Source organism: Pteronotus mesoamericanus, unplaced genomic scaffold, assembly GCF_021234165.1.
Source record: "Pteronotus mesoamericanus isolate MK-2021 breed Mesoamerican mustached bat unplaced genomic scaffold, CSHL_Meso_final contig_20, whole genome shotgun sequence".
NCBI lineage: Eukaryota > Metazoa > Chordata > Mammalia > Chiroptera > Mormoopidae > Pteronotus > Pteronotus mesoamericanus.
The window spans coordinates 668,977-682,948 of record NW_026555085.1 but is presented as its reverse complement, the minus strand read 5'-3'; the positions used below and the strand labels follow the sequence as shown (position 1 = coordinate 682,948).

The window sequence follows — 13,972 nt, the reverse complement described above, 5'->3', positions numbered from 1 at the left end:
CATACCAAAATCTCATTACTACCCACCTGATTTGTCACATGCACATTTTTTTTGCCCCTGTATGTTCCCTGGTCTTCATCACCATGTTTCAGCTTTAGGTTCTAGACATTTCAAAGAGATGGATCATCAGAGTGCAAGAGTTGAAGACTTAGAAATTCAAATCAACAGGGTAATAGCTCTTTGAGTTGAGTGGACTGAAAAGTAATGAAACAGAACCACTCTGGATTCTATTGCTCAGGGTTCTATTGCCCACTGCCAATAAGAACCATGACTCCCAATGCCAGAGTCTTATGAAAGGAAAGGAACTATTCAAAAGTTATACACACTTAGAATAATGGCAGAATTCTGCCAGTAAATGCTGTTAAAAGGGAAGCCTTTTAGAAACAACAACAAAAAAACCACCCACAAACACAGTCTTGCCTCCTTTTGCCAAACCAGGCCAGTTAGAAGTACTGTCTTTTGGAAAAAGAAATATAAGTCTGTAGCTTAGCTGGGCAGATTCCGGCTTCTTCCAGTCAACTGTGCTTGGCTAGGCTCTCTTAATCCAAAACGGCATCCTCATGGTGGGCTGGGGGGGTCCTTCTGCATCCGTTCAAACCGCGTGGCCAAGACCCTGTATAGCTGCTACATGGTGAAGAGGCTTCTCTTGCCCAAGCCACATGGTCGAGCATGCAAGGGAGAGAGCCTTTCATGGCTCTCCCAGTCTCCTTGCCGCATGGTCCAGGGCTCTAGCATGACTGAAGCTCACTTGGGTTTAAGTCCCAGCACGGATCTTCCTCCGTAACCCTATTTCTGACTCCTCCAACAAAGGGTTACACCTACCTGTAGTCTGGTCTCTTTCACCTTTCTTGGCTGCCATTGTTAGTCTGGGCACATGTGGCCCTGTGACAGAAATCACCTCCAAGCCACTGGCACAGGCGCAGCAACCAGAGCAACCTGGGACTGCCTTACAGCTGTATCAGGGTTAGCATCACGCTCATCTCCCTGGCTCTGAGGTTGTGGCACACTTAGCGTTTAGCATTACTAAAACACTGGCCAAGTTCTTTAGATATGCAAAGTAACTCTCGAATAGTCCTGCTCTTCCATTCCCCCAGCCAGATTGGTGGGGGAACTTCCCCATTTGGGGGGACCTTGATATTCTCTGTTACAGTAACAATGCATTACTGTTAGTAATTGCTTACAATGAAGATTTTCGGTGCTGTACCTATGAATTGGTGAGTTCAGCTGCCCTCTCTTCCAACTCCAAATCTAGCATAAAAGCAACTGGTGATTTAATACCTCAGGGCTCACAATAAAAGTCTGGGTTCAGTTTGGCCAAACTGGAACCCATATCTCCACCTCAGAAACTATGTACCTTTTCATTTCCTTGTTCTATATGTGAATGTTACTGTTACCAGAGTGGGTCTGCCTGTGGTGTGTGGGCTGTTGACTTCATGTAGGGAAGATTTCACAAGAGTCCAGGTGATTTTGGGGAGTATGTTAATAAAGCTGGGGACAGTGAAACAAGGGAAGGACTTAGGGTAGAAGTAGTAACAGGAGAGAGCCTAGGCAGTGCTGTTTTAGCTCCTTAGAAACGTTATAGGAAAGGAGTGAGCCAAGGTTGGGCTGCTGTTAGCTCACTGGGAAGTGAAGATCACGGTGAGAGGAGTAGGCCAAGGCGGGGTTGCTTTTATCCCACTGGGAAGTCAGAGAAAAAAGATGCCTTGGAGACAGGATCACGGGGTAAGCCTGGGTCGAGCTGCCATGGTCCACTGCTCCCTTGGCTGCAAGTCTCTTGGGGACCCTTATGGTCTAGGGGGAAGTAAAAAGTTCACGCCCCGAAGTGGCATACTTTAGAGCAGAGCTAGCTGCACTGCATCTTTGTCTTGAGGGCTTTTATCTTAGTCACTGCCCACCCTTGCTCCTGGGGCAAGACTCTAGGAGGGGGGCATTAAGTTGAATATTTATCAGCTTTCTAGGTGCATTTTTCCTATATGGATGGGTCAAAATGAACATATAGGGGGATTTGGGGTTATTCTTTGGTCTGCTATATTGTTTTATCTTGGGTCCTTCTGGCTTTTAACAGGGTTTTTGTTATTTCCCTGACTTTATCTGTCCTTGGGTTTAGCTAGCACAAATGGTATTGTGTCTCTTTTCTCTATTTCCCAAACCAGGGTGATGTGTAGTCTCTGGTTAGAGAGGAGAGATATAAACCATTTACTTTCAAGTGTCCTTTTTTAGGAGATAAGGTCTTGCAATTCACTAGCTGGCAGTAAGGTGCTCAAACTGTTTGGCCTTGTTTAATTTTCTTGTCTCAGTTTCCCCATTCCACTTGCCCGGGCATTTTCACTGCCTTTTCACAATGCCATAATAATGTCACACTTAATGCCTCTCTTTCGTCCTATGTATTTTTTCTTTTCATTGTGAAATGTAACATACAGATGAAAATGTATACGTGCATTTGGAAGAACAGTAAAAGATATCCAGGCTTCCACTGCTCAGGCTGCGAAGTGGAACATCACCACACTCCACGAGCCCTGTGCTTGCCCCATTCACACCCCTCTCCTCAGCCCTAGAGGCAATCACTATCCTGAATTTTGTAGTAACTGTCACCTTTTAATAGTTTTTACCATTTATGCATGTACAGTTGCTCTTACACAATGCAGGGATTAGGGGCACCAACACCCCCCCCCCGCCCCGAGCTATCAAATCTGCATGTACATTTTTTTAAACCTTTTTTAAAAAGGATTTTATTATTTTTAGAGAGAGGGGAAGGGAAGGAGAAAGAAACACTGATGTGAGAGAGAAACATTGATTGGTTGCCTCTCCTATGTACCCTGACTGGGGACTGTACCTGCAAACCAGGCATGTGCCTGACCAGGAATCAAACCAGAGACCTTTCCATTTGCAGGACAATGCCCAGTCAACTGAGGCACAATGGTTAGGCGCCATGTATAACTTTTGATTCCCCAAAAACTTAACTACAAATAGTGTTCTGTTGACCTTACCAATAGCATAAACAGTTGAATAATACATATTTTGTATATGTATTATATATTGTATTCATACAATAAAGTAAGCTAAAGATAAGAAAATGTTATTAAAATCATAAGGAAAATACATTCATAGTACTCTACGTATTTATTGAAAAAAAAATTCACGTATAAGATGACTCATACAATTCAAAATGATGTTGTTCATGGGTCAGTTGTATTCCTGACATAATTGCTAATAGTTGCCTGTTTATAGCCTTCTTGTAAATGGAAATATATTGTATCTGATTTACTTCCTTTGTTCATTAACATTTTTTAGTTCATTCATGTTAATATGTGGCACTGTAGTTCATTTTTTTTCTTCTCAATCTTCCAGTGTGTTGGAGTGCTCCAGAGCTAAATCTTAGACCTCTTCCATTCACTAACTTTCTCATTAATCTCACTGGGTTTTAGGGCTTTAACATCATCTATACCCTGATACACCAGTAATCCAAATGCATATTTCTATGTAGTTCATTTTCATGACATAAAATATGCCAAAACTTGATGACCTTCTCTACTGTTGGTGTCATTTTGGTTGTTTCTAGCTTTGGGTTTGTTTTCTTCTACAAATGGTACTTCTGTAAACATTCCTTTAACATGTTCCTGGTGCACACGTGCAAGTCTTTCTCCAGAGTATGTAAGTTGTAGTGTGACCATTACTACAAGCTTGGAGTTTGTTAGATTTTTATTCCATTGTGGTTTTATACCCGAAGGTCTATTCTGTAGAGTCTGGCACATATTATACTTAATAAATATTAGTTGAGGTCGGTGGCGGGGAGAAGAACATTTGTTAACTGCTGGAAACAGAACTGTTTCCAAGAGATGCAGGCCCAAAATACAAAAACAGCTGATAATATACCACTAATGCTTTCTGTCTGTACACAATCATAGTCAACCTTTTTGTTTGTTTGTTTTCTATTTCAGCTGAGGTACTAAAATATATTTATTTACTTAATTTGTTTTTTAATACCCTTCCAATAAATTCAAGATTTGTTTTTTCTTCTATCCCCTTTCCCAGAATCTCTCTCTCTTTTTTTATCTTTCAAGCTTTTATTTAAGGGCAGTTATCCAGAATGGATTTTAGATCTTGTTGAAAACAGCCACATCCATGGACTGCACATAGTCCTAAAAAGCAGTGATCTGCTCCTCCAGCATATCTGATCCAACTTTATCATCTTCTACTACACACTGTATTTGAAGTTTTTTAATTCTATACCCCACTGGAACCAGTTTAGAAGAGTCCCAGACCAAGCCATCTGCTTGAACGCTCCTGACATACTCCTCTAGTTTTGCCATATCTGTCTCATCATCCCAAGGTTTAATATCTAGTAAGATGGAGGACTTGGCAACAAGTGCAGGTTTTTTGGCTTTCTTTGACTCATGCTGTGCAAGGTGTTCTCTTATCCTTTTCGCTTTCCTCCTCATCATCAGATCCAAAGAGATCAATGTCATCATCATCTTTACTATCTGTAGCTCCACTTCTTGTGGTGTCTTCCACATTAGCAGGGCCATACCTGCCCAAAGCTTTCTTTATTCCAGGCAGGCTGGCCTTTTCTATTTCATAAGGCTTGATGTGGTTATACCTGCATAGGGCATGATGCAAATTGGCAGGTGGTGGGCTGGAGATTGCTTCAAATGCTGCCACATCTGCTTGTGATGGCACATACCCCTCAATGTAGCTTTTGTCTGCCAGGTAGTCATTGAGTACCTGGAGACCAGTGGGGCTTTTCAGGTCCCCAAAACCCATGGTGTTGGCTGACCCAGAAGCCTGGTGGCAATACAGAAAAGAGGAATGCAGGCAATGGGCACCGAGGACAAAAAGGGAAAAGCCTCTCTCTCTTTTTTTTAATCCTTATCTAAGGATATGTTTATTGATTTTTAGAGAGGGAGTGGGGGAGAGAGAGAAAGAAACATCAATCCGTTGCCTCCCATATACACCCCGACTAGGGTTCAAACCCTCAAGCTAGGTATATGCCTTGAAGGAATCAAAACTTCTTGTGTGTGGGATGATGCTCCAACCAACTGATCCACCCAGAACTCTTTCTTCTCCACCTTCTTGACCAGGTCACCTGCATGTTCTCTTAAGACACCTGGCAGCATCATAAAGTTTCACTAAAGTCTTAACAAAAGGGTTCCTAGAGAAGGAATACTGGGAGTTCCCTTCTAATACCAGGATGCTAAAGTCACTGGAGATTCAAGGACTCTAACAGTTTCTTGATGTATGTTGTACAAAAGTCTAAGTGTCTTAGCCCTGAAGCATTCTATGACTTAGCCCCAATAGAGTATTGAGTTTCAAATTTGGAGATTTGTTTTGGGCTTTAACTCAACCATGTATTGGCTGGCTGATGTGAGGAAGCCCTTACCCTTAGGATCACTGTTGGATTAGTAAAACCTTTCTCACCCAATTGTTCCCATGAGGTAAGAATAAAGCACTTTATAAACAAAATGCCAGAATATGAATTATTGTCCTCCTATTGGTTTTCTTCCCCTAATTTTGTGCTCTGCTTTAAATTTCTACTTAAAGGCATGGAAACCCCATAGTTTAAGAATGCTAAAGAAGATGAATGTTTGTTTTTTTGTTGTTGAGTTGTATGAGTTCTTTATATATATTAGATATTAGCCCTTTATTGGAGGCATTGTTTGCCAGTATCTTCTCCCATTCAGTTGGTTCATATTTTGTTTTGTTGATGGTTCCTTTGGCTGTACAGCATCATTTTAGTTTGATATAGCCTCATCATTTAATTTTGCTTTTACTCACCTTGCCTTTGGAGTCAAGTTCACAGAAGTCTCTCTAAGACCAAGGTCCATAGGTTTAGTAGATATTTTTTCTTCCATGTAATTTATTGTTTCAGATCAAATGTATAGATGGGAGGAGACTAGACTTTGGCAATATACAGATACATAATGGAATTGTACACCTGAAACTTACATAATCCTATTAAACAATGTCAACCTAATAAATTTAATAAAACTTAAAAATAAATAAATAAGAAAGATAGGAGCCCTGACTGTTGGCTCAGTTGGTATGGCATTGTTTGCAAAGCAAAAGGTTGCTGGTTCGATTCCCAGTCAGGGCACATGCCTGGGTTGCCGGTTTGGGCCTCTGTCAGGGCACCTACTAGAGACAACACATTTATGGTTCTTGCATTGATGTTTCTGTCCCTCCCTTTCTCTCTGCCTTTCCGTCTATTTAAAAAAATTACTAAAATCTGCCCTGGCTGGAGTGGCTCAGTGGATTGAGTGCCAGGCTGAGAACCAAAGAGTGGCTGGTTCGATTCCCAGTCAGGGCACATGCTTGGGTTGTGGGCCAGGTCCCCAGTAGGGTGTGTGAGAGAGGCAACCACATGTTCTCTCCCTCTCTGCCTCCCTTCCCCACTCTAAAAATAAATAAATAAATAATAGATTATTTATATCTTTTTTGAAAAAGGAAAGACATGAATGAAAAGAGGCCAGTTTGTAGACAAGGAAAAAAAGAAGCATGAAAAATTTACTCTGTTAATAAAGCAAGTTTTGCCAAGTGTGTATTATGTACATTTGTTTGAAATACCCGAGCAAAGGATACCCATGGTAGGCAGAATCTTGGGTAAGTAGGTGTAATAAAGACCATGGCAAGTGATTATCCAGGAGGTGAAAATGTGTTTTCTTTAGATACAAAGCACATTTATTCATCCATTCCATAGATACAGAATTGTGCTAGTCAGGTACTCTGCTGATTGCCAGGGATATAAGGGTGGGTAAGGCAGGATCCCTGCACTGTGAGAACAAAATCCAGTAGTAGAGACAGAGATAGATACATATATTACAGGAAGGAAAAGCTAATAGAAATGTTGTAAGTGCCTCAGAAAAAATGGAAAAAGACTGCTTAGCCCTTTGGAATAGAGCTAAAGAACCTCTTGGAAAAACTATGGAGGAGAGATGGGCACTTTCTGAACTGAGGGATAGAGCATTTGATAAGCAGGTGAGAAAGGAAATGGACCAGGGAACAGCAGGTATAAATGACCTGCAAGTGACTGGGTCAGAGGGTAAGGGCTACAGGAGTGGTGGTAGAGGAAGCTGAAAAAAATTATCAGGGTCAGAACAAATGGGATCTTTTATGGCAGCAGTTTGACTCAGACAATTGAGAGTGACAGAGAACAAGGCTGATGGGTAAAAGGAAGTGAAAATTACTGAATAAAACAGCATTAAGGAGCCACCATTTTGGTGAAAATTCAGTGTAGTCATACAATTGGCATCAACCCTTTATTAAAATAGGGTTGGAAACTGAATTCTAAAAAGTTTTTAAAAGATGAAAACAGCCAAAAAAAAATTCTATAGGGATATATACCAAAACATCTCTTACACTAACCTGTCTCATCTAGATCTAAATCACAGCTGATTGAAAAGCCTACCTCCAGTTTCCTTCACATGCCCCACAGTAGTATCATTGTGAAGTTTACCTTAGAGATAACTTTAAGGTTCATTTGAACTTGATTTCAATTAAAATATTTTGTTTGAAGAACAAAGAAGAATGCTGGACTTAAATACTGAGGCAGCCTATGATTAATGGTTTCTGATTTTATAAGCAATTGCAGAGAGACCTGCTAAGTAGTTTGTGAATATTGGCATTTTCAAATATTTTGGTAACTTTATCCCAAGCAGCAAACTTGGTGATTGTGTGTAAAAACAATGTAGTTGCAAACCATTGGGATTTTCCATTTGAATATATTTTTACAATTTTGGACACCTGTCCAAAATGAAAGATGCTATCAAATGATTTATAGGTTGTAACTTAAGAAGATTAAGAAAAGGAAGGAAAGCGTTTTGTTCATATGGTTTCTTATTTTCTCTATAAAGCAGGAGGTGAGATAGAGGAAAAAACGTCCTGAATTGTCAGTTCCAAATGTACTAAGAATGCTGGAATTTCTTATACTCAAGAGCCTACCCTTTAAAAATAACTTTGAGCCCTGACTGGTGTGGCGCATTGGTTGTGCATCATACTGCAAAGCAAAAGGTCACTGGTTTAATTCCTGGTCAGGGCACATGCCTGGGTTGTAGGTTCAGTCCCCGGTCAAGGCTCATATGAGAGACAACTGATCAATATTTCTCTCACATCGATGTTTCTCTCCCTTTCTCCCTCCCCATGTATCTAAAAAGTAAACTTAAAAAGTCCTTGTAAAAATAAATAGGACTTCTGGTCATGATGGAGGCATAGGGAGATACACTTTGCCTCCCCGCACAACCAAAAGGAGGACAAAAATTTAAAAACAAAAATTAACCAGAATTGCCAGAAAAATGGACTGTATGGGAATCCAACAACCAAGGAGTTAAAGAAGAAACATTCATCCAGGCTGGTAGGAGGGATGGAGACAGGCAGCTGGGGCAGAGAGGAAACGTAGCAAGGTGGCAAATGGCAGACCGGGTGGTCCCACATTTGCGTGCAGGTAAATCAGGAGGAACAGCTGGGAGTGAGACAGACTGTGCAATCCAGGGTTCCAGTGTGGGAAAAGAAAGCCTCAAAACCTCTGGCTGTAAAAATGTGGGGGATGCGGCAGTGGGAGAAACTCCCAGACTCACAGGAGAGTTTGTTGGAGAGACCCACAGGGTAATAGAATATACACAAATCCACTCAACCAGAAATCAGCACTAGAAGGGCCCAATTTGCTTGTGGGTAGCAAGGGAAGTGACTGAAAGCCAGCCGAGAGCCGAGCAAGCAACATTGATCCCTATTGGACCTCTCCCCCACCTACAACATCACAATGCAGCAACGTGGGTTGCCTTACCCTGGTGAATACCTAAGGCTCTGCCCCTTCCAACATAAAAGGTACACGGGGACAAAGAAATATGGCCCAAGTGAAAGAACAGATCAGAGCTCCAAAAATAGGATAGCCAACCTATCAGGTGCACAGTTCAAAACACTGGTAATCAGGATGCTCACAGAAATGGTTGAGTATGGTCTCAAAATGGATGAAAAAGTGAAGGCATGCAAAGTGAAATAAAGAAAAATATACAGGGAATCAACAGTGAAGGGAAGGATACCAGGACTCAAATCAACAATTTGGAGCACAAGGAAGGGATAAACATTCAACCAGAACAGAATGAAGAAAGAAAAAAAAATGAGGAGAGGCTTAGGAACCTCTGGGACAACTTTAAATGTTCCATCATCTGATTATAGGGGTGCCAGAAGGAGAAGAAGAGCAAGACATTGATAACCTGTTTGAAAAAAAAAAAAATAATGAAGGAGAACTTCCCCAATCTGGCCAAAGAAATAGACTTTCGGGAGATCCAGGAAGCTCAGAGAGTTCCAAAGAAGTTGGATCCAAGGAAACACACATTAAGACACATCATAATTACATTACCCAAGATTACAGATAAGGAGAGAATCTTAAAAGCAGCAAGAGAAAAAGAGGCAGTTACCTACAAAGGAGCTACCATAAGACTATCAGCTGATTTCTCAAAAAGAAACCTTATGGGAAAAAGTCAAAGATGGCAAAGGAGTGAATGGAAGTCACACTGACCTCGTCCCAGGAATAATCTGGAATTACAACTACATTCTGGAGAAATCACCTGGAACAAACAACTGAATAATAGCAAGAAAGAAACCTTACAACCTTGGACAGACAGAAGAATCAGCTTTAGCACAACCTACTGCCACTTACCCTGGTTGCCAACAAAGGCAGGGGCACAGTGGGCTAGAGACATGAGAGGAGAGACTGGGGAAGGAGGCTTTGGGGAGAGAACAGAGAGAGATAGCTGGAAAGATCCTGGTGCTGACTCCTCCCACATAGGGCAGCAGCCATCTGGCTGAGGTGGGCCACTCCCATGAGCAGCAGTGGTATGAGAGGATCTAATAACCCTGCCCTCAGGAGGGGCTCTAACCGCCCTGTATTATCAGTCTAAGCCTGACTGCGGAGTGCAGAGTGACCAGATTAACAGCTGAAGGAGACAGCCACAGACAGTAGATTCCTAGAAGTCTCAAACAGACTGCCTAAGGTCAGACAGGGACAACATCTGACATCATCAGAGGGAGATCTAGAAATTAGAAACAGCTATCTCCTACCATAGAAGTTCATATCGCAAAGTCAGGAAATCAAGACAGATCAATTTAAGAAGCAGAAGCAAAAAAAGAAGAGTCTCACATATAATGGGAAGACAAAGAAACACCCCCCACTCGAAGGGAAGGAAGGAATCACCAGAAAGAGAACTAAATGAAATAGGGGCAAGTAAACTATCAGATATTGAGTTCAAAACAGCATACTAAGGAAGATCAATGAGCTCAGTGAGCTCAGAGAGAATTACCAAAAACTACAGAGAAACTATGAGGAACTTACTGTAAACTATATCAGCATGAAAAAGGACATAAAAACCATCAATAAAAGACAAGAGGAAATGAAGAATACAATTTCTTAATTGAAGAACACAGTAGAAGGAATCAAAAGCAGGCTAGATGAAGCCAAGGATCGAATCAGTGAGCTGGAGGACAAGGTAGAAAAAAGCTTTCAGAAAGAGCAAGAAATGGAAAAAAAGACTCAAAAAGAATGAAGAGGCATTGAGGGAAATGCAGGACAACCTGAAACATAATAATATCTGTATAATAGGGATACCAGAAGGACAAGAGGATGAGGAAAGGATAGAGAACCTTTTTGAAAAAGTGATGATGGAAAACTTCCCTAATTTGAGGAAAGAAAAAGTGACACAAGTCCAGGAAGCACATAGGGTCCCATTCAAGAGGAACCCAATGAGGCCCACTCCAAGACACGTCCTAATTAAATTGGGAAATATCAAAGACAAGCAGAGAATCCTAAAGGCAGCAAGGGAGAAACAGGTAGTAACATAAAAGGGAGCACTGATACAGCTAGCATCTGACTACTCAGCAGAAACTACAAGCCAGAAGGGAATGGCAGGAAATATTCCAAGTCATGAAAAGCAAAGGTTGGCAACCAAGACTGCTCTACCCAGCAAGGATCTCAATTAAAATGGAAGGTGAAATGAGTTTCCCAGACAAAAGAAGGCTAAAACAATATACCTCCACCAAACCAGCGCTACAAGATATGCTAAAGGGACTACTTTAAGATGAAGAAAAAGATCTATGAATACCCACTTCCTTTCACAGTCACCAATACTTGATATTACCAATATTTTTAATACTTATTAATCTGATTGTGACAATGATGTGTTATTTTAATCTTTCCTATATTATTTGTTGAAACTAAACCTGTTTTTGTATATTTCTTGCATATTTCTATTATTTTTAAAAAGCTTTAAATGACTTGTTGGTATTCTTTATCCATTTTTGATTAAATGTTTGTAGAACTTTTTCCCTAAAAAAAACCTATTAACCCTTTTTTAGATGTGTTGCAAATACTCTCCTATTCTATTACTCGTCTTTTAATGTTTTTTATATGTATATTATTGTATAGTCTTAAATGTTTAATATAGTCAGATTGTCCATATTTTACTTTATATCTTCTGGGTTTGAATATTTTACTTCAGGGTAAGAAAAATATTAGTTTGTATTTTCTCCTAAAACTCCTTGGATTGTCCATACTGATTTTTATCTCACCTGAATTTTTTTTGTATAATGTGTGAAATAGAGTTCTATGTTTGTTTTATTTCAAGTAATAGTGTTCCATGCACTTTATTTGTTGAATAAGCCTTATTTTCTCCATTGATTTGAAATATCAACTTAATCACATATTACATTGTTAGATATATACATTTGTTTCTAGGATGCTCATTTTATTTCATTGATCTACTTGATTATTTCTGTGGCGGTGTCATGTTGGTTTGATTGCTGAGACTTTATAATGAATTTAAATCTTTTAATATTTTATAATGGATTTTGACATTTTTAAAAAATAAATATAATCAATCTGCATTTATAAAAAAGAAAGAAAGGAAGAAAGAAACTCCTAACTCCTGCGACAACATGGATGGACCTGGAAAATATTATGCTAAGAGAAATAAGCCAGTTGGTGAAAGACAAATACCATATGATCTCACCTATAAGTGGAATCTATTCAACAAAATAAACTAATGAGAAAAATAAACTACAGGCATGGAAACATGGAGTGGACTGAAAGTGACCAGAGGGGATGTAGAAGGAGGATAATGGTGGAAAGGAGTGGAAGGACTAGACAAAGAACATGTATGAATGACCCATGGACATGGACAACAGTATGGGAATTGACTGTGGGAGTGGTGGGGGAGGGCGGGGATGAGTGGAGGAGGGCAAAAATAAAAAAACAAAACTGAACCTAAAAAACCAAAACAAACTAAGCAAAAAACTAGAACTGGAACAGAATCACAGAAATGGAGATCAGAGGGGAGGGGAGAGGGGAGAATGGGGGGAAAGGTACAGGGAATAAGAAGAATAAATAGTAGGTACAAAATAGACAGGGGGAGGTTAAGAATAGTATAGGAAATGGAGAAGCCAAAGAACTTATATGTACGACCCATGGACATGAACTAAGGCACAGAGGCGGGGGTGGGGAATGCTAGTGGGAGGTGGGGTGCACAGTAGAGTGGAACAAATGGGAGGAAAAAAATGGGACAGCTCTCATAGCATAATCTATAAAATATATATATATATAAAATAAATAAAAATAAACATCGAAAAATTTGATGAATAGAATAGAATAGATGAATGGAATAGAATAATATCATGGTAACAATTTCTTGTTTTCAAGCCTTTGAAACTTGCTTGGGCTAATATAAAGAAAAGTAAAGTTGGTATGCAGTATCTTAAGATGTTTCACATTATTGTGCCTCACAAGAGATTGAAACCCAGGCATTCAGTACTCCTACTAACTCTTGTTTCTGCATCTGTCCTTGCATCTGCTCATTCTCTCATTCTGCTCACTCGTTTTCTATGTCTCTTTGTTCTCATAGTGGAAGATAGGAGCCTCTCTGCTTTCTCATAACTTCATGTTATCGCCTATTCTTTCTCTTTCCATATGCAACTGCCCCCTCTCAACTGGATCATTCCTACTGATACAAATATGCTCAAGTTTTTCCCCATTTAAATAAGCTACCATGCTATTTCTTTGCATTCCTTCATAATCAGGTATCTTAGAAAGTCTGTACCAGCTGCCTGCATTCTGGCTTCAGTGCTTATCAATCCACCAAATCCCCTTTCACTGAGTCATCAGAGAGTTCCATGTAGCTAAATTCAATGGGCAGTTAGGGTGGGCTGGAAAAAAGAAGGACAGGCAGACTTGACAGGCATTTGGCAGCAAAGGCAGCATGGGAGAGGGATCAACAATTCAAGGGTAGGAATCTAGTCCTTAGAAAATAAGAAGGCAGGGAAATCAATAGTCCTGAGGAGCTGGAGATCAGGCAAGAGACCAATGGAACCCATTTAAGGAGCTGGAACAAGGGAACAAGATAAGCAAGCAGTTACAGGATTCAGAGTAAAAGGCCAGAATAGGAAAAGAAAGGCTGACAAAAGCAGACCATAGCACTGTTGAATTGGGATCCACTAGGAATGGGACAAGTCTTAGTCTTAGGCTGAACTAAACCAATTTTTGAGGGTTAAGAAAGCCCAAAATGGGAACATTTATCCGGTTACAGGGACAGGAGACAAAGATAATTATTACAACCATTATACTAAATCAGGTACATGAGATAATGAAGTAATTAAAACATGCCTGATACTATCTTTAGCCATGAAAGTTGAAGTGTTTGAAAATTGAGCCTCAGAATGTAAAGTGTACAAGATTGGTGTTTTGTTTTAAATAGATCTAATTATAAAGTCTTTTATTGTATTAGCATCACAAATTATAATAAGGCTGAACAAGAGTACATTTTATCCCACAAGAGGTGTGGTAAGCAGTTCAGCATTGCCAGGATAGCATAGGCTTTCTAAAATCCACCTGTTATCAGCCCTGGCTGAGAAGCTCAGTTAGTTAGAGTGTCGTCCCCAAACACCAAGGTTGTGGGTTCACTCTGGACAGGGCACATAAAAGAGTCAAACAATGAAT

At 40.1% G+C, this 13,972-nt stretch overlaps 1 pseudogene; it reads right to left on the bottom strand.

Annotated features, from left to right (window-relative positions):
• Positions 1-4,094: 4,094 nt before the first annotated feature.
• LOC129066961 (elongation factor 1-beta-like) lies at positions 4,095-4,761 on the bottom strand (annotated as a pseudogene).
• Positions 4,762-13,972: the final 9,211 nt, after the last annotated feature.